The following is a 26,061-nucleotide window of genomic DNA, read 5'->3' on the forward strand; positions in this document are numbered from 1 at the left end:
ACATGATAATGCACTTTATAAGTTCTTAGTTTGAATTTGAATCTTTGGTTCAAATCAACTCAAACCCTTATGTTCTTAGCTACATTAGCTCAAATCACGGCATATTGACATGTCATGATCATGCATCATATTGTGCATTGCATTGATTGTGTGCTTTCTCTGTTGCCGGTGTTGTTCCCCCTCGGTAGACGTTGTTCCGACGCTGTGATCGATGACACCGATGAAGAACTATGCTGACTTCAGAATGACAGGCAAGCAAAACCCCCTTGTTCATTCCGATACATTCCCACTCTCTCGCTCCTGCTCTCTTTTACTGCATTAGGACAACATCGATTCAACTGTTACATGCTGCGGTAGCTGAACCCCTTTTCCTCTACATGACCTGTCGTTGCCATAGTAAATAGATGAAACCCGCTAGCATGAGTAGGAGTTGTTTGAGCCCTAATGTGCCTACTCATTCATGCTTGTTTGTCATGCCTGCTACTGCTTAGAGTTGAGTCAGGTCTAATTCATCGGGAATGAATTGGAATGGTGATGAACATGTACTACTGTGTGTGAGCTAAGTATGTGAACACAATTTGGTAAAAGTAGCAGTGCAAGGCCATGTAGGAGTACATGGTGGGTTATCTCATTGAAACCGTCCTTAGGAACCGAGTTCTGTGTTTGTGATCCATGAACAGCTACTACCACGCGTTGGGCCCGAAACCAATGGACCCTCTCGACTTATTAACCGCCTTGATCTCTGTCCAGGAGTTGCAACTAGTTTCTGGTGTTTGTAGGATATGTGTTGGAGGCCGTGCGTAGCGCTAACCCTAGGGGTGGGCTATGATGCGGTAGATACACCGTGGCACGATGTACCGGGCGCCCGTTTGGTGTCTCGGGAACCCTGCACACATCGTTTGGGGCTGTGAGCGAAACCCTAGCCGGATCTCCTCACGGATGGAACCCGAATAGGCAATAAACCTGGACTAGAGACTTGTGTGGTTAGTCAGGTCGTGGCCGACTCCTTTGCCAGGCTTCTGCTTGAAGGTTGCCAAGATACACGACGTGTACATGGTGGTAAGTGGCGAGAGCGTGTGTGAAGAAGTACACCCCTGCAGGGTTATAAATGATATATTCGAATAGCCGTGTCCGCGGTAAAGGACTTCTAGGTTGCCTATACAGTTCATAGAAAAGTGGAAGTGGATACTCTAAAATGTGCAAGATAAGCGTGAGTGCTATGGATGGCGTTCTCGTAGGGAGACGGGGGCCGATCCATAGTGGCGTATTGATATGGTGAATATGTGGACTCGTGTGCGCCACCTCAAAAGAGTTACTTGCAGTCGTAGTTCAGGATAGCCATTGAGTCAAAGCTGGCTTGCTGCAATCAAACTCCACCACCCCTTTGTTGTTACCGATGCATATGTAGCTAGTTCTGATGGAAGTCTTGCTGGGTACATTTGTACTCACGTTTGCTTAATTTATGTTTTGCAGAGAGACTTCAGTCTCCCTAGTAGTTCCGCGTGGACTTCGACATTTAGCTTGTTACCTCAGCTACGATCTTGTGCCCTTGGCAGGATCTGGTAGATAGTCGGGCTTCTCAGCCTTTTTCATTTGTAGATGTGTGTACTCAGACATGTTAAGCTTCCGCATGTGCTTTGACTTGTATGCTCTAAATGTTAGGTCATGAGACTCATGTTTGTTATATCTTGCTCTTCGTAGCCTATTGAATAAATACTTAAGTTGTAGAGTTTTCTTGTGATGCCATGTTGTATTTACACATATCGGGCATATTGTGTGTATGATTGAAATGCTTGGTATGTGTGGGCTCCGACAACCTAGTTGTTTATCCTTGGTAGCCTCTCTTATGGGGAAATGTAGTCTAGTGCTTCCACTGAGCCATGGTAGTCTGCTACAGCCCGGGTTCCCGGAGTCCTGTTAGCCCAGTTGCTACAGCCCGGATTCACATGCTGATGGCCAACACGTTCGATGCTGGATCATGTATGCCTGTCCCCGTAAGTTAGCGCCACTTTGGGTTCACGACTAGTCATGTCGGCGCGGGTTCTCTGTCATATGGATGCTAGCGACACTATCATATACGTGAGCCAAAAGGTGCAAACGGTCCCGGGCCAGGTAAGGTGGCACCCGTGGGAATACCGTGCCTGAGGCCGCAAAGTGATATGATGTGTTACATGCTAGATCGGTGTGACTTAGGATCGGGGTCCTTACAGCTTTGGTATCAGAGCCTGACTGCCTGTAGGATTACCAAGCCAAACTGGTCGAAGTTGAGTCTAGAAATGCTTTAGTTATATAAGGGAATTGATTGTGGAAGGGAACGTAAGGCTCTTTTACTTCTTATACCCTATGCCCTTCTGATCTGAGTCACCCTCTTCTTTTCTGCGGGGATTAAGAACTAGGCTTTCTCATCTTCTATCAGGATCACGTGTTACTAATCCATAGACTTATAGGAATGATGGATTCAAGCCCGAGTTCAGTTCCTACTACTTCTGGGTGTTGACAGTTGATCTCCGAACTTTGATATTGTGATGTTAAGTGGTTATGCCACCATTTTGCGGGATGTCTCAAATCATTTTGAGCATTTACAGCCGGTATGATGTCCGAGTCATCCCAGGTTTCGAAATAGTCTGATGCATTTGCAACTCCCTTCTCTCCGTTCCCGATGTTTCCTTGAGCCAGTTTAACCACACTAATCGTTGAGTTGAGGTACTCTGTGGCCTCGACATATATGTTGGAGCTATTATTATGACCCTAGGTGTCTTAGAGGATCACCTAGTAATCTAGCCATGTTTTGTGTTCCCAGTGTGATGATTCTGGCCATCATTCTCGAAAGCATCCCGTGATGCCACTTAGTTAGTAGGCATTCTATTCCTGGGTTCTTGAACCCGAGATTCACTGTACCCATTCATGTTGATAGTGTTTGCTAGTTCCTTTAGGATATTAGTAACCTTTGTGAAAGTCCTCGAGGTCTGTGGTATTTCCTTCTTCCAAATACCATGAACTGTCTATGGCAGAAGTTCTTTGAACCAAAAGATCACAACCAGAGAGCTCTTAACAAGTTCTCCATTCTACGTTGTGAATCTGCCAGTTCTACCTTTCTGTGTGGATTATCTGGAAGAAATATGTTGAACTTGTCTGACATACTAAATCTATGCATCCGCAACTCAGAAAACCATATGTTCCTTTGAGTTGTCTCTCTTTAGTTGTATTCTAACCTATGTCTATCAATTGATAGTCAGGACTAGTTGTGCATTCGTGTTATCGATGCCAATTATTCTTGTGGTCCATCAAGCCATTCTATTCCGGAATGACTAGGAGAAACAAACTCTAGCACCTCACCCATTTCTTGGACTGGTCAAAGTAGTTGTATTCCGCAGATCAAAATGCCAATCCAGCTTTTTGTTCTGTTCTACCTCCGAGTATTACCCCCTTTATGTCAGGATTGTCATGAGAATTGCAGCATCTCTCATGAATTCTTGACGCGGTGATACTTCTTGCCATCATTTTTCATTCTTCGGTCCCGCGTTGTCACAACCGGAATGCCGACAAGTGAACCATGATGTGTGAAATCAATACTCCTAGCAACCGTGTTGCTTGGTAGTAAATGGACAATATTCTCATTCTTAGCGTGTTGGTTATTGAATCATCATTCTAGGATAGATTGTGCTACCTTGTCCTTATTTCTGGTGCACTCTTCGATCTTTGAGTTAGGATTGAATTCCTTGCTCCTTTGTTCATGTCATCTTGCCTTGAAAAGCAAGTTTGTTCTCGAGCTTAATAACATATCGGTGGTTCGTGATTCTTCGAATATCTTCTCGGAGGTATCACCAGGTTGTCCCCTGACCATTATGTTGAGCTCGTGATCAAGATGGTTTCTTGCAAACCACCCTTTCTCCAAGAATCTGTGTTGGATACCCCTGAGCTAGTTGGTTAAGCCAAACAACAACTTGGAGAGTTGGAAGATTAAAGCTTGTCTGACTTAGTTCATGTTAAGGGATATCTTCTTGTGTGTGTGTTGAAGAAAGATGATATCTTCATCGATTGGTCCTCGTGATCAGTTGTTGGACCTATTGTCTTGTCCAAACTTTGATTTGAGTGTGGGCTATCGTCAAATCAAATCAGAACCAACGATGTTCGTAGTGTTGTCTTACTCGTGGTTCATCCCTCGAGCATACACCATTATATCTTTTGGGTCCGACCAATGCTATCGCCGTGTTCACATAATTATGGAATTCCATCTCCATTGGAATTATGATAAATTGTTGTTGAGCCCCTCGGTGACATTCTTATCTTCCCCATGACTCGTGTTGAACATTAAGTTAGTGTTGGAAACTTGTGCTAGCATTTCCTTCGTGCTATCTCATGAAGGATATGTTTGGATGAAAGAAGTGACTTTCTTTAATTCATGCGCACTTGATGTAAGTTGTCGCCGTGGATCCGAGAAAGATTATTTTTGCTTCCTCTGGAATCGTCCCAAGTTAGTCACGCACGTGCGAAGTACTCTATGGTTTGATAGGTTGGCCGCCTCCATCCCATATGTGTTTCCTAGCACACCAAGCCACTGACTGATTTATTCTAGGAAAATGAGTTAAGTGCTAATCCATGGTAATGCACAAGACTTCGATATCCTAGATGATGGTTCCCAATCAGAACTCGGTAGTGTTTCATTGTAAGACTACTATGTGGTCATGCTTGTCTTGGACAATGTGTTCACATGTATGTAGCAGAACCAGCTCATGTTTTGGAGCTTGCTATCGTAGTTCACTCCCCGAGAATCTCGCAACGTCATCTCGTCAATTTGTGTTGCAAACTTTCTTTTTTCTTTCTAGACTTGATGAGTCTGGAATATCCTGACACCAACCAGATCTGAATCTCAGGCAGATATGATGGTTGGAACATTCCCGACATTTGCATTATGTTCCCAGCTTGCACCCCATCGTGCCAACTTTCCATGGGCTGCCCTTCTCAGTAGTTGCTGTCCAGGATCATCCTCCATGGACTCGTGTGCGCCACCTCAAAAGAGTTACTTGCAGTCGTAGTTCAGGATAGCCATTGAGTCAAAGCTGGCTTGCTGCAGTCAAACTCCACCACCCCTTTGTTGTTACCGATGCATATGTAGCTAGTTCTGATGTAAGTCTTGCTGGCTACATTTGTATCACGTTTGCTTAATTTATGTTTTGCAGAGAGACTTCAATCTCGCTAGTAGTTCCGCGTGGACTTCGACGTTTAGCTTGTTACCTCAGCTACGATCTTGTGCCCTCGACAGGATCTGGTAGATAGTCGGGCTTCTCAGCCTTTTTCATTTGTAGATGTGTGTACTCAGACATGTTAAGCTTCCGCATGTGCTTTGACTTGTATGCTCTGAATGTTGGGTCATGAGACCCATGTTTGTAATATCTGGCTCTTCGGAGCCTAATGAATAAATACTTAAGTTGGAGAGTTTTGTTGTGATGCCATGTTGTATTTACACAGATCGGGCATATTGTGTGTATGATTGAAATGCTTGGTATATGTGGGATCCGACAACCTAGTTGTTTATCCTTGGTAGCCTCTCTTATGGGGAAATATAGTCTAGTGCTTCCACTGAGCCATGGTAGTCTGCTACAGCCCGGTTTACCGGAGTCCTGCTGGCCCAATTACTACTGCTTCGGAACTCTTAGACTAGCCGGCATGTGATCCACTTCGTTCCTGTGTATGTCCCTTCGGGGAAATGTCACGCGCTGACTTCCGGAGTCCTTCTAGCATGCTACAGACTGGGTTCCCGAAGTCCTGTTAGCCCAGTTGCTACAGCCCGGATCCACACGCTAATGACCGACATGTTCGATGCTGGATCATGTATGCCTGTCCCCGTAAGTTAGCGCCACTTTGGGTTCACGAATAGTCATGTCGGCCCGGGTTCTCTGTCATATGGATGCTAGCGACACTATCACATACGTGAGCCAAAAGGCGCAAACGGTCCCGGGCCAGGTAAGGTGGCACCCGTGGGAATACCGTGCGTGAGGCCGCAAAGTGATATAATGTGTTACATGCTAGATCGGTGTGACTTAGGATCAGGGTCCTTACACTGGGCCAGCCCATTATGGTTCGCAAAATCTCCTGGGCCTCTAGCTGGGCTAGCCCATTATGGTCCGCAAAATCTTGTGGGCCTTTAGTTGGGCCGGCCCATTTAAACTTTATGGGCCACTTTTGGGCCGGTCCACGTGTCATCATATCATAGGCGCATCTCGCCCATTGGATGAGTGACACCTGTGCCAACGCAGAGCTGACACGTGTTTCCTCCAGTCAATGATGATTTTACATGTGGAAATCCCGATTGGTCTGGGCTGTTAACGGGTTATCGGATCCAAAACCGGACCCGATAGCTTAACGGCGTTCCGTTACGATGGATGCCACGTGTCGGTCACCCTAGACGAAAGCACTTCTGTGATGCGCGATTTATCGTCATGGAAGTGGACACTTCTGTGCTGATAATTTTTGTAATGTCATGGAACACTTCTACAACAGCATAGGTATGACTATCTTGATTCTGTCATAAAATCGTCATGGATGTACATGCATGACAAAAAACGCGACTTACTGTGACAAACACGTATCATCACGGAAGTGTATTTTTTTATAGTGTTATTACCTTTGCACCCTTTTTATTTTCCTTTCTTTTTTCTTTCCCTCCTGTGGCTAACCTTATCAGATAGCACCCGTACACTTTGGTACGTTTCATATTTGCCAGGGGCTTCATAGCACCCCGCACTACGGCAACAAAAGTCCGAACAGTTTTTATAGTATAGTTTGGCACCCCGAATTTAGCACTATATGCACTGGCTCTGAATCATGTCTTTGGTCAATAGTTGGGTTGCCCGGCTCCTGTGCTTGCTACCTTACGTTCCGCTATATCGGCTAAGGTAGTAAAGGGAGAACTACTGCGATTGTGCCTTGGTTTATCCAAAGGAGCACCTCGGTAGAGAAAGCCAAACACTGACTGTCATGATGCGGCGAGAGCCGGTCAGCTCTTCGAAGGATGCAAATTGTTGGAGATTTTTTCCGCATTACACGAAGGATCGGTACTTCCCGGTCAGGTGCTTATAGCACTCTAGTTCGGATACTAGGGGCTGCGCCAACATTTTTATTGTCAAACTCCTATGGCTAAGCCAGGGTGTTAAAGCCGCATAGTCTGATTGCCTGGTTCGTTGCGCTAAACAACTACTTCGAGGACCATATAATTGGATCAAGAGTGCTTAGATTCCATCCCGAACACCTCCATACTACCTACGTGGGGGCAAAAGCCGACGACTGGCCAACTCTCAGATTTCATACAACACGGCCGCACAGGACGTAATTTTTTTAAAACATTAAAAACATTATATTACATACCCACTTTGTTTTATCATACAAGGTAGAAGCAACTCGAATGCATTCATTCAAAGATAATGTCTTGCGAACACTGCGTCGCTACAATACGAGACCCCTCCAGGACATCTCCAAAATACCGCTCGGGTGTGCGGTGCTCCTTGCCCTCGGGCGGCCCCTCGGTCACAATCTTGATGGCGTCCATCTTCGCCCACCATACCTTGACGCGGACGAAGGCCATACGCGCGCCCTCGATGCAGATGGACTACTTGACGACGTCCAGCCGAGGACAGGCATCCACCAACCACTTGACGAGGCCGAAGTAACTGCTGGGTATAGCTTCGGTTAGCCACAGCCGGATTATTAAATCCTTCATGGCCAGTTCGGCCACCCTGTGCAGCTCGACCAGATGTTTTAGCTGATCGCTGAAAGGCACCGGATGTTCTGGCGCAAGATATTGCGACCAAAACAGCTTCTCCGTGGAGCTCCCTTCTTCTGCTCGGAAGAACTCCGCAGTGTCAGACACACTGCGTGGCAGATCAGCAAAAGCCCCTGGAGAACTCCGAATCCGGGTTAGTAAAAGATACTTCCTCTTCACATACTTGCTTTGCATACTAAAGGCCTTACCCGCCACGACCTTCCTGGACTCCTGGGTTTCCTGGAGGGCGCCCTGGGCCTCATTCCGGGCCGTTTCTACACTTTGACGAGCCTTGGCGAGTTCGGTCTCTTGAGCCCACGTATCGCGCTCCAAGGTCTCACACTTCTTCACCGCTTCCTGGAGCTCTTGCTGGACCTCGCTGACCCGGGCCTTGAGCTTCTTACGGGCGGCCTGCTCCTTGACAGCCTTCCCCTCGGCTTCGGCCAGGGCCTTTTTTTTAGGGCCTCGACCTCGGTCGTCGCTCCTACACATATCATGAAACTCTGGTCAATATATATCATTTACTCTTTCCGAATATATAGCAGGTTATTACATACCTTGCTTCTCCTGGAGCTGCCTCCTCACCTGGTCGAGCTCCTCCTCGGCCTGCTCCAGTCTCTGCCTCAGTCCAGAGACTTCGGTAGTATGCGAGGCCACAGCCAGCAGCGACGCCTGCGTATTCATTTCAGACATATTTAGTTAGTTTCCTGCAATAATGGATTGATCCTCTGTACGGCCTTTCTTTCCGAACACCAGACAGTGTCTCAGGGGCTACTGTCTATATTGGGATCTTCTCTTTTTGCGTCGCTTACCTCAAAACCTGTCAGTAGGCTGCTGCAGGCTTCGGTTAGTCCGCTCTTGGCGGACTAAACCCTTTCAACTACCGTGCCCATAAGAACACGGTGCTCATCCACAATGGAAGCGCCTCGCAGTGCTTCTAGCAGATTATCCGGTGCCCCTGGTTGGACAAGGGTCACCGGCGGAATGGGCATACCCCCTCTTTCGAAGGAGTTTGCACACCGGATTCCGGAGCCGTATTGTTCTCCGGAATCGTATTCGGATGAGGGCCGAGCTGAATACGGCCCTCATCACCTGTATCCATGGGGATTTGCTCCCCCTGGTGTCCGGCGACGGAGGTTTCACCTTCCGGCGCCTCCTGAACCTCCCCCTGGCCTGGGAAGGTCCTTCGGGACAGCACCTTGGCATCGCCTTTGGCCTTGGGAGAGTGAGCGGCCGGCGGTGACTCGCTGGCGATCGCCCTCGAGTCCAGGGAACCCCTTGATGAGGATCGCTGGGAGCTGTCATGGGCCGGACTGCAATGGCATAATTAACCATATCAATACAATGAAGAGGAGAGGCCGGATATATGGACATATACGGGTTTTGACACTTACGATGCAGCCAGGGGCTTGGGTCGGGGGCGTCGCTCCGGACTGCTGTCGACATCCCATGCGGAGTTATCCGCAAGGGAGCCCTTCCCCTTCTTGGACGTCTCCGCCTCCAGATTCGTGGAGGCCGCCCTCTTCCTCTTTCCCTCATCAGGGGGAGGGTTGTTCTCCTCCTCCTCATCGTCGTCGTCGTCCTCAGCAGCGGAGGAAAGGGTCTCTTCATCTTCGGACGTCACGTCTGAAGCACCCTTGCGACGGGGGCCACCTTTGGCTCCTTTGGCCTTCTTCTTGGCCTTCTTCTCCGGCGGCTGATAAGGCGCCGAAACCAGCATCTTCGCCAGGAGCGGGATGACTGGCTCTTCGGGCAGCGGAGCCGAACACTGGATCCGCTCCGCTCTCTCCGTCGACATCTGAAATAATATAGTAAAGATTAACCACCCTCCTTGGACAAGCAAGTAGAGGGTACGCCTTGGGAAGTAAATAACTTACCGCATTAACGGGATGGGTATGATCGTGCCCGCGGTCCGAGTCGATGACCGGCGGCTTCTCGTTGCCCTTGAAGAGCAACTTCCAGGCATCTTCATGAGTTGTTCCGAAGAGCCTCTTCAGGGTCTGGTGCTTCTTTGGATCGAATTCCCACAAGGGGAAGCGTCGGCTTTGGCAGGGAAGGATCAGGTGAACCAGCATCACCTAGATCATGTCGACGGGCTTGATGTGTTTATCCACCATGCTCTGAATGCGCATTTGCAGCGCTATCAGCTTGTCCGACGAAGACCAGTTGAGGCCCATCTCCATCCAGGAAGTGAACCGCATTGGAGCTCCGGCCTTGAATTTGGGTGCCGCCGCCCAAGTGGCACCGCGTGGCTCTGTGACGTAGAACCACTGCTTCTGCCACTCCTTGACAGTCTCCACAAAAGTTCCCATGGGCCAAGTGACATTGGGCATCTTGCTCACCATGGTGCCTCCGCACTCCGCGTGCTGACCATCCACCACCTTTGGCTTCATGTTGAAGATCTTTAGCCATAGTCCGAAGTGGGGCTGGATGCGAAGGAAAGCCTCACACATGACAATGAATGTCGAGATGTTGAGGAAAGAGTTCGGGGCTAGATCACGGAAATCTAGCCCATAATAGAACATTAGCCCACCGACGAAATGGTGGAGTGGAAACCCTAACCCGCGGACGAAGTGCGGGAGGAAGACCACCCTCTCAGTAGGCTTCGGGGTGGGGATGACATTCCCCTTGGTGGGCAGATGGTGGGCGATTCCTTTCGCCAGATACTCGGCCGCCCGAAGCTGGGTGATGTCCTTCTCCTTGACGGAGGAGACCATCCACTTGCCTTGGCCTCCGGATCCGGACATGATTGAGTGCTTCCTTGAGGTGGAGAAGATGGGAACTCAGGCGCTGGAGTTCGAGAATGGAAGGACAGAGAGGGAGAGAAGGCGTGGGTGAAGAAAGGGAATCCTTATCCCCTTATAAAGGCAGTGAATATTGAACGCCTCCCCACTCACCTTAAAACTCGCATGTTCCCAAGGGCTGTGTAAACGGCACGGTTGGGTTACCCACGCCCGTATTGATGAGAATTCCGCAATAAGGGGACATGATCTCTGCTTTGACAAGACATGCCAATAGCAACCGCGTCTCAAAATGTGGAGCGGCAGACGAAAAACTGTTTGAAATAATAACCGGGCAGACGTGATGTCATGTTGCAAAAAGTTGTTGGCGGATTGGACTCGTGGAATATTATACTCTCTGTGGTTGTGTGTGGTATGTGTGTTACTGGTTCGGACACGACCATTGCGTCCAAAGACTATCTTGGAGTTCAGAAGGAGGAACCCGCCTTGCAATGCCGAAGACAAATCTGCGCGCCGGATACCTCGTCATTGAAGCCAGGTTCAGGGGCTACTGAGGGAGTCCTGGACTAAGGGGTCCTCGGGCGTCCGGCCTGTTAGCCATGGGCCAGACTGATGGGCTGTGAAGATGCAAAGACCGAAGACTCTACCCGTGTCCGGATGGGACTCTCCTTGGCGTGGAAGGCAAGCTTGGCATTTAACTATGAAGATTCCTTTCTCTGTAACCGACCTTATGTAACCCTAGATCTCTCCGGTCTCTATATAAACCGGAGGGCTTAGTCCGGAGGGAGATACCATTACCATAGTCATACAGGCTAGACTTCTAGGGTTTAGCCCTTACGATCTCGTGGTAGATCAACTCTTGTAATACCCATATTCATCAAGATCAATCAAGCAGGAAGTAGGGTATTACCTCCATAGAGAGAGCCCGAACCTGGGTAAACAACGTGTCCCCTGTCTCCTATTACCATCGACCTTAGACGCACAGTTCAGGACCCCCTACCCGAGATCCGCCGGTTTTGACACCGACATGCACCGCAATAGGCAATGTCAGCACACGTCTTTTAATTAGAATGGGTGTGCCCGTCTAGCGCACACACGTTGATCTATCTAACAATTTCAGTTTGTTGTGGCTAATCGCAAACAGTTCATCCATATGAAGTGTATGCCATCAATCGCAGACACTTTGATCTGGCTTACCCGTTTCTGTTCTGTTGCCTAATCGCAAACAGTTAATCCTTCTGAAGCGTATGCCCTCAATCACACACACCTTGATCTGGCTGACCATTTCTTTTGTGTTGCCTAATCACAAACAGTTCATCCAAGTGAACCGTATGCCGTATATCGCACACAGCTTTAATCTTGCTCACCGTTTCTTTTGTGTTGCCTAATCACAAACAGTTCATCCGAGTGAACTGGATGCTGTACATCGCACACACCTTCATCTGGCTGCCCGTTACTTTTGTTCCTCATCATCGCAAATGATTAATTGAGCTGAACCATATGCCCTGCATCGCACACGCAACTAAAATCTGAACCGTGTTTGATGCATCCTCCATCGCAAACGTTTTGCATCATTTCTGACGGTTTTCATATAGCACCGTTTGCGATTATTGCATCGTACACAGTTTCTCGAAGGGTCTCTGATTGTAGTGTCGCGTTAGCAGCATCCTGCGGTAGTTCCTGACTCCTTACCTTCGTCGAGTTACCAATCTTCATAGTTGCGTTTAATTCTTTCCAATAAATCCCATTTGAATTCAATATCCTTCTTCATATAGGAGCCAATACTAGAAGTATCGAGCATGGATCGATCATTATGAGAAAGCCGAGCATAAAAACTTTGAATAATAATTTCTATTGAGAGCTCATGATTGGGGCATGAATATAACATTGACTTAAGCCTCCCCCAAGCTTGAGCGATACTTTCTCTTTCACGAGGCCAAAAATTATATATATATATATATATAATTCCAATCACGATGAACCAGATGCATAGGATAAAACTTCTGATGAAATTCCAATTTCAATCGGTTGTAGTTCCATGATCCAATATCATCCAATAGACTATACCATGTCAATGCATTTCCCTTCAAAGATAAAGGGAAGACCTTCTTCTTGACAACAACCTCGGGCATACCTGCAAGCTTAAATAATCCACAAACTTCATCCACATAGATTAGGTGCATATCAGGATGTAATGTTCCATCTCCTGCATAAAGATTAGCTAGCAGTTTCTCTATCATACCCGAAGGAATTTCATAATAAATATTTTCAGTAGGTGTAGTAGGTTGAGGGGTAGCTAATTGTGGTTCCGGTCGAGGTGAAGATACCCCGAACAAACCCCTCAAAATATTATTTTCCATAGTAACAAGTGACAGTAAATTTCAGCACACTATATAAATGTTTCCTTACCAAAGGCACTTCACTCCCGGCAACGGCGCCAGAAAAGAGTCTTGATGACCCACAAGTATAGGGGATCTATTGTAGTCCTTTCGATAAGTAAGAGCGTCAAACCCAACGAGGAGCAGAAGGAAATGACAAGTGGTTTTCAGCAAGGTATTCTCTCCAAGCACTGAAATTATCGGTGATAGATAGTTTTGTGATAAGATAAATCGTAACGGGTAACAAGTAACAATAAGTAAACAAGGTGCAGCAAGGTGGCCCAATCCTTTTTGTAGCAAAGGACAAGCCTGGACGAACTCTTATATAAAGCAAAATGCTCCCCATGACACATGGGAATTGTTGTCAAGCTAGTTTTCATCATGCTCATATGATTCGCGTTCGTTACTTCGATAATTTGATATGTGGGTAGACCGGTGGTTGGGTGCTGCCCTTCCCTGGACAAGCCTCCCACTTATGATTAACCCCTCTCACAAGCATCCGCAACTGTGAAAGAAGAATTAAGGTAAACCTAACCATAGCATGAAACATATGGATCCAAATCAGCCCCTTACGAAGCAACGCATAAACTAGGGTTTAAGCTTATGTCACTCTAGAAACCCATCATCTACTTATTACTTCCCAATGCCTTCCCCTAGGCCCAAATAATGGTGAAGTGTCATGTAGTCGACGTTCACATAACACCACTAGAGGAGAGACAACATACATCTCATCAAAATATCGAATGAATACCAAATTCACATGATTACTTATAACAAGACTTCTCCCATCTCATAAAAATATCGAACGAATACCAAATTCACAAAGCATATTTATAATCAAGATCAGAGGAGTATTAATTATCATTAAGGGTCTGAAAATACAATCTTCCACCAAATAAACCAACTAGCATCAACTACAAGGAGTAATCAACACTACTAGCAACCCACAGGTACCAATCTAAGGTTTTGGGACCGAGATCGAATACAAGAGATGAAATAGGGTTTGAGAGGAGATGGTGCTGGTGAAGTTGTTGATGGAGATTGACCCCCTCTCGATGAGATGATCATTGGTAATGACGATGGCATCGATTTCCCCGGCAGAACAGCTCCGCCGGAGCCTGCTACCTCTTGAGCATGCTTTGGTTTTCCCTTGAAGAGAAAAGGGTGATGCAGCAAAGTAGCATAAGTATTTCCCTCAGTTTTTGAGAACCAAGGTATCAATCCAGTAGGAGACTACACGCAAATCGCCTAGTACCTGCACAAACAATCAACAACCTTGCAACCAACGCGATAAAGGGGTTGTCAATCCCTTCACGGCCACTTGCAAAAGTGAGATCTGATAAAGATAATAAGATAAATGTTTTTGGTATTTTTGTTGTATAGATTGAAAAGTAAAGATTGCAAAATAAACGAGGGCAGAAATAGCAAGTTGATAGGAAAATAATATGATGTAAAGTAGACCCGGGGGCCATAGGTTTCACTAGTGGCTTCTCTCAAGATAGCATATACTACGGTGGGTGAACAAATTACTGTCGAGCAATTGATAGAAAAGTGCATAATTATGAGAATATCTAGGCATGATCATGAACATATGCATCACGTCCGTGACAAGTAGACCGAAACAATTCAGCATCTACTACTATTACTCCACATATCGACCACTATCCAACATGCATATAGAGTATTAAGTTCATATGAACATAGTAACGCATTAGGCAAGATGATATGATGTAGAGGGATAAACTCAAGCAATATGATATAAACCCCATCTTTTTATCCTCAATGGCAACAATACAATACGTGTCGTTTCCCTTTCTGTCACTGGGATCGAGCACTGCAAGATTGAACCCAAAGCTAAGCACTTCTCCCATTGCAAGAAAGATCAATCTAGTAGGCCAAACCAAACTGATAATTCTAAGAGACTTGCAAATATATTAAATCATGCATCAAAGAATTCAGGGAAGAATCAAATATTGTTCAGAGATAATCTTGATCATAAACCCACAATTCATCGGATCTCGACAAACACACCACAAAAATAATAACATCGAATAGATCTCCAAGAAGACCGAGGAGAACTTTGTATTGAGATCCAAAGAGAGAGAAGAAGCCATCTAGCTAATAACTATGGACCCGAAGGTCTGTGGTAAACTACTCACACATCATCGGAGAGGCTATGGTGTTGATGTAGAAGCACTCCGTGATCGAATCCCCCTCCAGTGGAGCGCCGGAAAAGGCCCCAAGATGGGATCTCATGGGTACATAAGGTTGCGGCGGTGGAAAAGGTGTTTCGTGGCTCTCCCCGATGGTTTTAGGGTATAAGAGTATATATAGGCGAAAGAAGAAGGTCGGTGGAGCTACGAGGGGCCCACGAGGGTGGGGACGCGCCCTCCTGCCTCGTGGCCGCCTCGAGGCTTCCTTGACCTCCACTCCAAGTCTTCTGGATTGCATTTGTTCCAAAAAAGATCCTCGCGAAGGTTTCATTCCATCTGGATTCCGTTTGATATTCCTTTTCTGCGAAACACTGAAATAGGCAAAAAAGAACAGTAATTTGCACTGGGCCTTCGGTTAATAGGTTAGTCCCAAAAATAATATAAAAAGGTATATTAAAGCCCATTAAACATCCAAAACAGATAATATAATAGCGTGGAACAATCAAAAATTATAGATACGTTGGAGACGTATCAAGCATCCCCAAGCTTAATTTCTGCTCGTCCTCGAATAGGTAAATGATTAAAACAGAATTTTTGATGTGGAATGCTACCTAACATAATTTTCAATGTAATTTTCTTTATTGTGGCGGGAATGTTTAGATCCGAAAGATTCAAGATAAAAGTTTAATATTGACATAAAAATAATAATACTTCAAGCATACTAACTAGGAAATTATGTCTTCTCAAAATAATATGGCCAAAGAAAGCTTATCCCTACAAAATCATATAGTTTGGCTATGCTTCATTTTCGTCACACAAAAATGCTCTCATCATGCACAACCCCAATGACAAGCCAATCAATTGTTCCATACTTTAGTATTCTCAAACTTTTTTCAACTTTCACGCAATACATGAGCATGAGCCATGGACATAGCACTATGGGTGGAATAGAATATAATGATGGAGGTTGTGTGGATAAGGCAAAAAAGAAGAAAGTCTCACATTGACACGGCTAATCAACGGGCTATGGAGATGCCCATCAATTGATGTCAATGCGAGGAGTAGGGATTGCCATGCAACGGATGCACTAGAGCTATAAATGTATGAAAGCTCATCAAAAGAAACTAAGTGCGTGTGCATCCAACTTGCTTGCTCATGAAGACCTAGGGCATTTGAGGAAGCCCATTGTTGGAATATACAAGCCAAGTTCTATAATGAAAAATTCCCACTTAGTATATGAAAGTGACAATATAAGAGACTCTCTATCATGAAGATCATGGTGCTACTTTGAAGCACAAGTGTGGAAAAAGGATAGTAGCATTGTCCCTTATATATATACATATATTATTGGCCTTTCTCTTTTTTCCTTTCTTTTTTTTCGGGACAATTCTCTATTAATGATGATCATCACACTTCTATTTATTTACAACTCAAAGATTACAACTCGATACTAGAACAAAGTATGACTCTATATGAATGCCTCCGGCGGTGTACCGGGATGGGCAATGAGACAAGAGTGACATGTATGAAATTATGCATGGTGGCTTTGCCACAAATACGATGTCAACTACATCATCATGCAAGGCAATATGACAATGATGATGCATGTCATAATAAACGGAACGGTGGAAAGTTGCATGGCAATATATCTCGGAATGGCTATGGAAATGCCATAATAGGTAGGTATGGTGGCTGTTTTGAGGAAGATATAAGGAGGTTTATGTGTGGTAGAGCGTATCATATCACGGGGGTTGGATGTACCGGCGAAGTTTGCACCAACTCTCAAGGTGAGAAAAGGCAATGCGCGGTACCGAAGAGGCTAGCAATGATAGAAAGGTGAGAATGCGTATAATCCATGGACTCAACATTAGTCATAAAGAACTCACATACTTATTGCAAAAATCTACAAGTCATCAAAAACCAAGCATTACGCGCATGTTCCTAGGGGGATAGATTGGTAGGAAAAGACCATCGCTCGTCCCCGACCGCCACTCATAAGGAGGACAATCAAAGAAACACCTCACGCTTCAAATTTGTCACACAACGTTTACCATACATGCATGTTACGGGAGTTGCAAACTCCAACACAAGTATTTCTCGAATTCACAACTACTCAACTAGCATGACTCTAATATTACCATCTTCATATTTCAAAACAATCATCAAGTATCAAACTTCTCATAGTATTCAATGCACTCTATATGGAAGTTTGTATTATTCCCATCTTGGATGCCTATAATATTAAGTCTAATTTTATAACCAAAGAAAATTACCATGCTGTTCTAAAGGACTCTCAAAAATAATATAAGTGAAGCATGAGAGATCAATAATTTCTATAAAATAAACCACCACCGTTCTCTAAAAGATATAAGTGAAGCACTAGAGCAAAATTATCTAGATCAAAAGATATAGGTGAAGCACATAGAGTATTCTAATAAATTCCGATTCATGTGTGTCTCTCCAAAAGGTGTGTACAGAAAGGATGATTGTGGTAAATTAAAAAGAAAATACTCAAATCATACAAGACGCTCCAAGCAAAACACATATCATGTGGTGAATAAAAATATAGCCTCAAGTAAAGTTACCGATAGACAAAGACGAACGAGGGGATGCCTTCCGGGGCATCCCCAAGCTTAGGCTTTTGGTTGTCCTTGAATTTTACCTTGGGGTGCCTTGGGCATCCCCAAGCTTAGGCTCTTGCCACTCCTTATTCAATAATCCATCAAATCTTTACCCAAAAACTTGAAAACTTCACAACACAAAACTCAACAGAAAATCTCATGAGCTCCATTAGTATAAGAAAACAAATCACCAGTTTAAGGTACTGTAATGAACTCATTCTTTATTTATATTGGTGTTAAACCTACTGTATTCCAACTTCTCTATGGTTCATAGCCCCCGATACTAGCCATAGATTCATTAAAATAAGCAAACAACACACGAAAAACAGAACAGTCTGTAGTAATCTGTATCAAACGTATACTTATGTAACTCCAAACATTCTGAAATAAATTGGTGGACGTGACTAATTTGTCTATTAATCATCTTCAAAAAGAATCAACTTAAAATCACTCTCCAGTAAAAAGTGGCAGCTAATCTCATAAAGACTTCACCCAAGTCTTCCCAAAGGTTCTACTTGGCACAAACACTAATTTAAAGCATAAAACCACATCTAAACAGAAGCTAGATGAATTATTTATTACTAAAGAGAAACAAAAAGAAGAAAGAAAATAAAATTGGGTTGCCTCCCAACAAGCGCTATCGTTTAACGCCCCTAGCTAGGCATAAAAACAAGAATAGATCTAAGTATTGCCATCTTTGGCATTGGAAAAGAAAAGAGAAAATTTCTTATCTATAGCATGTATCTTTCTATTTTGAGAAATCACGTGGCCATTAATGGTGGAAGAATGATTAAGCACGCTACGGAAATTTGCATCTAAGCTAGCCTTCATCTCTTTAATAATTTCATTTTGATAAAAGCACAAAAGAGAGGTGGATTCAACCTTCTCACTCATGGGATGCCCAAATATAGTTTTCATCTTTTCATAGGTATCTATGGCATCCCCCTCAAGAAAACCTTCTTCAAAAATAGAATCTAAAACTTGCTTGAACGAACAGGGTAAGCCAACATAAAAACTCTTTAGGTATATCTCAATTTGATATTGGGGCACATAGCTGGCTCGGATCCTTAATAGCCTACCTCAAGCATCTTTCAAACACTCATCAAGCAAATAACCAAAAATTCCACGATCATCCTCATGAAAATTATTCAAATTTTCATTGATAACCCCGGTAGGTCTTTCTATAGCATCATTATTTATGAGCTTAGAGAGGACAGAGGGACTATCCAGAGTACTGAAACCCGGGAAAGAACCCTTAGCCCTTTTTGATTCAGCCATGGCGAAAGAAAGGTAAACGGGAAAGAGGCGAAGAAAACGGCGAAAGTGAAGTGGGGGAGAGGAAAACGAGAGGCAAATGGCAAATAATGTAATGCGAGGTAGAAGAGTTTGTGATGGGTACTTGGTATGTTTTGACTTGTGCGTAGATCTCCCTAGCAACGGCGCCAAAAATCCTTCTTGCTACCTCTTGAGCATGCGTTGGTTTTCCCTTGAAGAGGAAAGGGTGATTCAACAAAGTAGCGTAAGTATTTCCCTCAGTTTTCTAGAACCAAGGTATCAATCCAGTAGGAGACTACACGCAAATCGCCTAGTACCTGCAGAAACAATCAAGAACCTTGCAACCAACGTGATAAAGGGGTTGTCAATCCCTTGACGGCCACTTGCAAAAGTGAGATCTGATAAAGATAATAAGATAAATATTTTTGGTATTTTTGTTGTATAGATTGAAAAGTAAAGATTGCAAAATAAACGACGGCAGAAATAGCAAGTTGATAGGAAAATAATATGATGTAAAGTAGACCCGGGGCCATAAGTTTCACTAGTGGCTTGTCTCAAGATAGCATAAGTATTACGGTGGGTGAACAAATTACTGTCAAGCAATTGATAGAAAAAGTGCATAATTATGAGAATATCTAGGAATGATCATGTATATAGGCATCACGTCCCTAACAAGTAGACCGAGTCCTGCCTGGATCTACTACTATCACTCCACACAACGACCGCTATCCAGCATGCATCTAGAGTATTAAGTTCATAATTGATAAAAAAGTTCATAATTATGAGAATATCTTGGCATGATCATGAACATAGGCATCACGTCCGTGACAAGTAGACCGAAATGATTCTGCATCTACTACTATTACTCCACACATCGACCGCTATCCAACATACATCTAGAGTATTAAGTTCATAAGAACAGAGTAACGCATTAGGCAAGATGACATGATGTAGAGGGATAAACTCAAGCAATATGATATAAACCCCATCTTTTTATCCTCGATGGCAACAATACAATACGTGTCGTTTCCCTTTCTGTCACTGGGATCGAGCACCGCAAGATTGAACCCAAAGCTAAGCACTTCTCCCATTGCAAGAAAGATCAATCTAGTAGGCCAAACCAAACTGATAATTTGGAGAGACTTGCAAAGATATTAAATCATGCATAAAAGAATTCAGAGAAGAATCAAATATTGTTCAGAGATAATCTTGATCATAAACCCACAATTCATCGGATCTCGACAAACACACCGCAAAAAGAATTACATCGAATAGATCTCCAAGGAGATCAAGGAGAACATTGTATTGAGATCCAAAGAGAGAGAAGAAGCCATCTAGCTAATGACTATGGACCCGAAGGTCTGTGATAAACCACTCACACATCATCGGAAAGGCTATGGTGTTGATGTAGAAGCCCTCCATGATCGAATCCCACTACGGCGGAGCGCCGGAAAAGGCCCCAAGATGGGATCTCATGGGTACAGAAGGTTGCGGCGGTAGAAAAGGTGTTTCCTGGCTCTCCCCGATGGTTTCAGGATATAAGAGTATATATAGGCGAAAGAAGTAGGTCAGTGGAGCTATGAGGGGCCCACGAGGGTGGGGGCACGCCTACCCCCTTGGGGCGCGCCCTCCTGCCTCGTGGATTCCTTGACCTCCACTCCAGGTCTCCTAGATTGCGTTTGTTCGAAAAAAGATCCTCGCGAAGGTTTCATTCCGTTTGGATTCCGTTTGATATTCCTTTCCTGCGAAACACTAAAATAGGCAAAAAACAACAATTTGCACTGGGCCTTCGGTTAATAGGTTAGTCCCAAAAATAATATAAAAAGGTATATTAAAGCCCATTAAACATCCAAAACAGATAATATAATAGCATGGAACAATAAAAAATTATAGATACGTTGGAGACGTATCGGAGCCCTGGATTGGTTTTGCCCAGGTTCCGCCTCGAGATGGCGGCGCTTCGTCCCGAAAGCTTCCTTCTGATTTTTTTCCAGGTCAAAACACACCATATAGCAAAATATGGGCACCGGAGGCCTTCCAGGGGGCCCACAAGGTCGGGGGGCGCCCAGGGGGAAGGGCGCGCCCTCCACCCTTGTGGCTGGCTGGTGGCCCCCCTCTGGTACTTTCTTCGCACAATATTTTTTTATATATTCCAAAAAACATGCTCCGTGAAGTTTCAGGACTTTTGGAGTTGTGCATAATAGGTCTCTAATATTTGCTCCTTTTCCAGTCCAGAATTCCAGCTGTCGGCATTCTCCCTCTTCATGTAAACCCTATAAAATGAGAGAGAATAGGCATAAGTATTGTGATATAATGTGTAATAATAGCCCATAATGCAATAAATATCATCCTAAAAGCATGATGCAAAATGGACGTATCAGCCACGATGCAGCAAAAACAAGCGTCGGAACACTAACGAAGAAACACAGGATACGACAGTAAAGGCCGGATTCAGTGGCTCCCAACCCGGTCAGTGGAAGAAGACGTTCGAAGGTAATAGGTTCAGTCCATCCAACTTGGACAAAATACTAGAGAGACCTTGCCAGATTCATGGCACCCCTGACAAGTCTACCAACCACACCAACAGAAACTGTTGGGTTCTCAAACAGGCCGCTAAATTAAATACCAAACATAAGGGGAAAGGACCTCAAAGTGAGGACGATGATGAGCCTCGCCCGCCAAACACTGAGGGACAGAAACAATTTCCCCCCGAGGTGAAAATGGTCCCCAAGAGGGAGCGCAAACGCGCATTAAGGGACGTCTACGCCATAGAGCATGTCGCCCCAAAATTCAACCCATGGTCAGCTTGTCCGATCATCTTTGATCGCTGGGACCACCCAACCAGTATCCGTCACGGAGGTTCGGCGGCCCTGGTACTCGATCCTATCATCGACGGATACCATCTCACCAGAGTCCTTATGGACGGCGGCAGCAGCCTCAACTTGATCTATAAGGATACTGTCCGTAAGATGGATATCAACCCGTCAAGAATCAAGCCTAGTAACACTACCTTTCAAGGAGTAATACCTGGCGTGGAGGCCTGCTACACGGGCTCATTAACAATGGGAGTAGTATTCGGCTCTCTAGACAATTTCTGAAGTGAAGAATTAATCTTCGACATCGTCCCTTTTCGCAGTGGTTATCATGCACTGCTCGGACGAACTGCTTTCGCCCGCTTTAATGCAGTCCCGCACTATGCTTATCTGAAGCTCAAAATGCATGGACCTCGTGGTGCCATCACGGTAAATGGAAATACAGAGCGCTCCCTCCATACTAAGGAGCATACCGCGGCCCTAGCAGCCGAAGTACAGGGCGGCCTCATCAAGTCGAACAACTCATCGGTCATCAAGACCCATGACACCGCTAAACGTGACCCTCTGTTCCTTAATATAGGACATTTTTGCAGTTCAATTTAAAGTACCCAAACGTCTAGTATTTAGAAAAATAGGTAGTAGTTTTCTTTAGCACATATCTGGGAAAGCTTGCCACACTTTATATATGTCCATACGCTAATGCAACACCATTAGAATAGTACAAATATACACTAATCCAGTGGCTAGTGCAAAGTAGAGTTGTTATTTTATTACAGGGTACAGTACAATGGTTTTACCGAACAGATTTCCATAAGCTCTAGCACTGGAAGATTTCTATAAGAATTACCAATACAAAATGTAAAGGTAACAAGTTTCAACATTGGTATACTAGCTGTGCAAGAGCATTAAACCAAATACAAAAGTCTGAAGGTAACTAACATTATTAACTAATGACAGTATAAAAAAATTGCAAACCATGTACCTTCAAGGTAAATATCATTTCGAACTCAAGGGGACCTAAAAATTGCTATCCCAATCTTGATAATCGATCAAACATAAAAACTTGATCGAACGAATCAAGAGAATAGCCGGAGGAGGAGGTGCCCACTCTTGACCTTTCCTCTTGACACTGTACAAAAAAATTGACTTATCTCGTGAAAGTGAGGTATGTAATCCATAAGCACTTACAGTGCAAAAATCTGAAGGTAGAAACAAGATTCATCGTTGGTATACTGGCTGTGCAACAGCATTAGAATGCCTTAGTTGAAAAATCTTTAATACATCCACAATCAATAGCTAACCCTGAAATAATCTAGTGACATTAAATGGCATTGCTTAAATTTATCGGTGGCATTAGACTGAGTGCGGCATTAAATGTGGCATCACTTTTGCAGTAGCATTGCTTGACTTGACCGCTGGCGTTATACTAACAGCAAAAAAGTGGCAATAAGAGCATGGGAGGCCCATTCGGACAGTGGGCGCACCAGTACGATGTACCTCCACGGATACATAGAGTGGTGAGGGAGGTATGGTTTCCCAGAGCAACAAATATCCAGGCAGCATATGTGGATTACGTCCCATTTTTGTTCTCTTTTGCTACTGATTTTTCCCCATTTCAACCTAGATGTGGGTTTGATGCCTACTCTCTTGGACAGTACAGTCTCCCTTCCTTTCCTTATTCAACCCAGACATGGATAAGTCTGCATGAAGTAGGGTTTCCTTTAATAGTTCAAATTAAGGTTTTTGTCTGCATGACCAGCAGAGCAGAGGATAGCAAATTGGGAAGATGGTGGAGTGGAAAAAGATCCACATGCAGCGACGTGGCAGATGGGGCAATAGAACAAGGGTATGGTTCGAAAAGAGGTAGCATACCTGAGGGTCAGCGGGAAGTGGCTTCGCTCGTGGTCGTCGTCCTCCGCACACACTACGGCAGCGAGCTTGGGGACGGAGGCCATCCCGCGCGGGCGCTAGGTATGAGAGGACGGCCTTGTCGTCAGTGCGTGACCTCGCTCGCCGACGATGAGTGCGTCAACGATGCACGTCCTTTTCTTCCCCGGCGGATCTGTGACCACCTATGAGGAGGGAGAGGGAGGCCGTCTTTTTTAGATCTGGAGAGAGGGTGATAGTGTGAGAAGCAAGTGGGCAACCCTTAGCAAGAAAGAGCTGAAGCTCCAGCCTATATATCTTTTTTATACTACTAGTACTAGAGGTGGAGTAGTGGTAGAGTAGTTTATATTTTCTTTACATACAATACTAGTTAGTCGTGCTTCAAAACTGAACGACGTGCCATTAAAAAAATAAAGGTCGATAACTAATGCGGCACCTCGGGCCAACGTGGCCAGATTTCATTTTGCATGAGAAATTACACACCATGTTTCGTTGACATGTGGTACCGTTCCCACATGTCAGTGAGACGACGGCGAGTTGTTTTGTACAATTTCCGAATGGACGCCTATGTAGGCCGTGGCGCCTCTTCGTGTACCATGGCAACCGTCCACCGACTCTTCGCCTTTCCCTCTCGATTTGGAACTGCTGTCGCACACTCTTCCTCCCTCCTCCATTTGCCTTCACCCTTCCTTCTGCCATTGTTCGATCGTCTTCTCCATGGAGGGAACAAACCGGAAACTACCCCGTTATTCTTGCCCCGATCTGAATGATGACGCGGTGGAGCAACTCATTTATCGGTGCGACGTCATCACCTCGGCTAGCATGGCGGGTTCGTTCAAGTCCATTCTCGACTCAACTAATAACATCATTACAAGGAACCCAAGGGTCCAGGAGCGGTTTGATCTCCCCTATCTTCTTCGCTGTGACCTTGCTGACTGGCGCGCGGACGACGGAGGCCTCGCATTGTGCATGTTGATGCCGCTTGATAATGATACGTGTGATGTTAAGATGCCGTCGCTTGAGGGTAAGTCTTGGGTAGGCGCAAATGCAGATTGGGTTGTTTATATTGGGTACAACTGCGAGTGGGAACTTGTGAATGTGTACACTCGTCACCGGGTTCCACTTCCAAAAATCGCAGACAGCCTAGAGGTTGAGTACACTGGTATTCTACATGAGTTCAAATATGATCATGGGGACTGTCATCTACGGAACATAGCAATTTGTTGAGTTCCCAACCGCTCTTGGATTACACGAACTATGAAGTTGTTGCTATCTTCGACAAGCTTGTTGCCGTCCTTACTTCCACGCCTTGATGGATATTGCTTAAAAATCAATTTCTGTACACGGATGAGTACTGTGATGCAATTCAATACGAGGGTCTTGTGTTTGCTGCCACCACTCGTGGCACTGTTTTTGCATGGAATCCTGATGCTTTCGGTACGTTTGTCTTCCACCGTAATTATAATTGTTTCATCCACATGCATGCGGGTTAGCTAGTTTCCGTTTATTAATTAACCTTCTTGTGTTTCCAAGGACCTGTGAACATTCCACCACCTATACTTGAAAATTTTTATAACCAATGGGAGATGACGATGCTGATGATCACGAGCATGACGACAAGCAAGAACCATATACTCAATGGTGTCTGGCAACTTATTCCGATGGATCACCACTTCTTGTTTGTATACAGGGCACTGCTGATGTTACTAAGGAGGTAGGTGTTGTCTTGCATGGTCGCACTCTCCGGACCTATTCCAACATCCGTTGCTGGGTATTCGGGATGGATACTAGTGTACTAGCGCCAACACCTTCTCCCTGGTTCAGTATTGAAAGTCTAGGAGGAAACTCGCTCTTCCTTGGACAAAACTATCCAATGATGGTGAAAGGCGATAAAGCTGCTGTTGACACAACGTTACTATCATTTATGAGAAGCAACTGTATCTATACCTCGGACGTTGCTATTCTTCCCTACCATCCCAATATGGGTCCTGACATAGGCCGCTTCAGCCTGGATTATCAGTCCTGCGTTGGTCTCTAGATTGACAGTAGCTGGCCTTTCCTAGAGAATCACTTCTGGTTCAAAGCAAGCGTTTCCAACGCCGACAAGTGGTTGTGCTGAATTTCATTTCATTGCTTGTTATTTTTTGTGTGATGAAAACTTTAGTATTTATAACGTATCCTCGTTGTCGTTGTGGGTTGATGACCTGTTGTATGTAGTAAAATGATATGCCTGTGATAAACTTACTAAATTTATTAATGGCTTTTGAGTCGCTTCTCTGAGTGGGTGCTGCGACGAGGCAAAAAAGTATTTTCTAAATACATAATTGTACGTGCATTGCAACAGGTTATCGGATGAGTCCAATCAACAATAGTACTACTACTATATGTACTAGCTTCACATGCTTCGCGCGTTGGGTGGGTGCTTTTACTATAG

The sequence above is a fragment of the Triticum aestivum genome, chromosome 7D (genome assembly GCF_018294505.1).
Source record: "Triticum aestivum cultivar Chinese Spring chromosome 7D, IWGSC CS RefSeq v2.1, whole genome shotgun sequence".
Taxonomy (NCBI): domain Eukaryota; kingdom Viridiplantae; phylum Streptophyta; class Magnoliopsida; order Poales; family Poaceae; genus Triticum; species Triticum aestivum.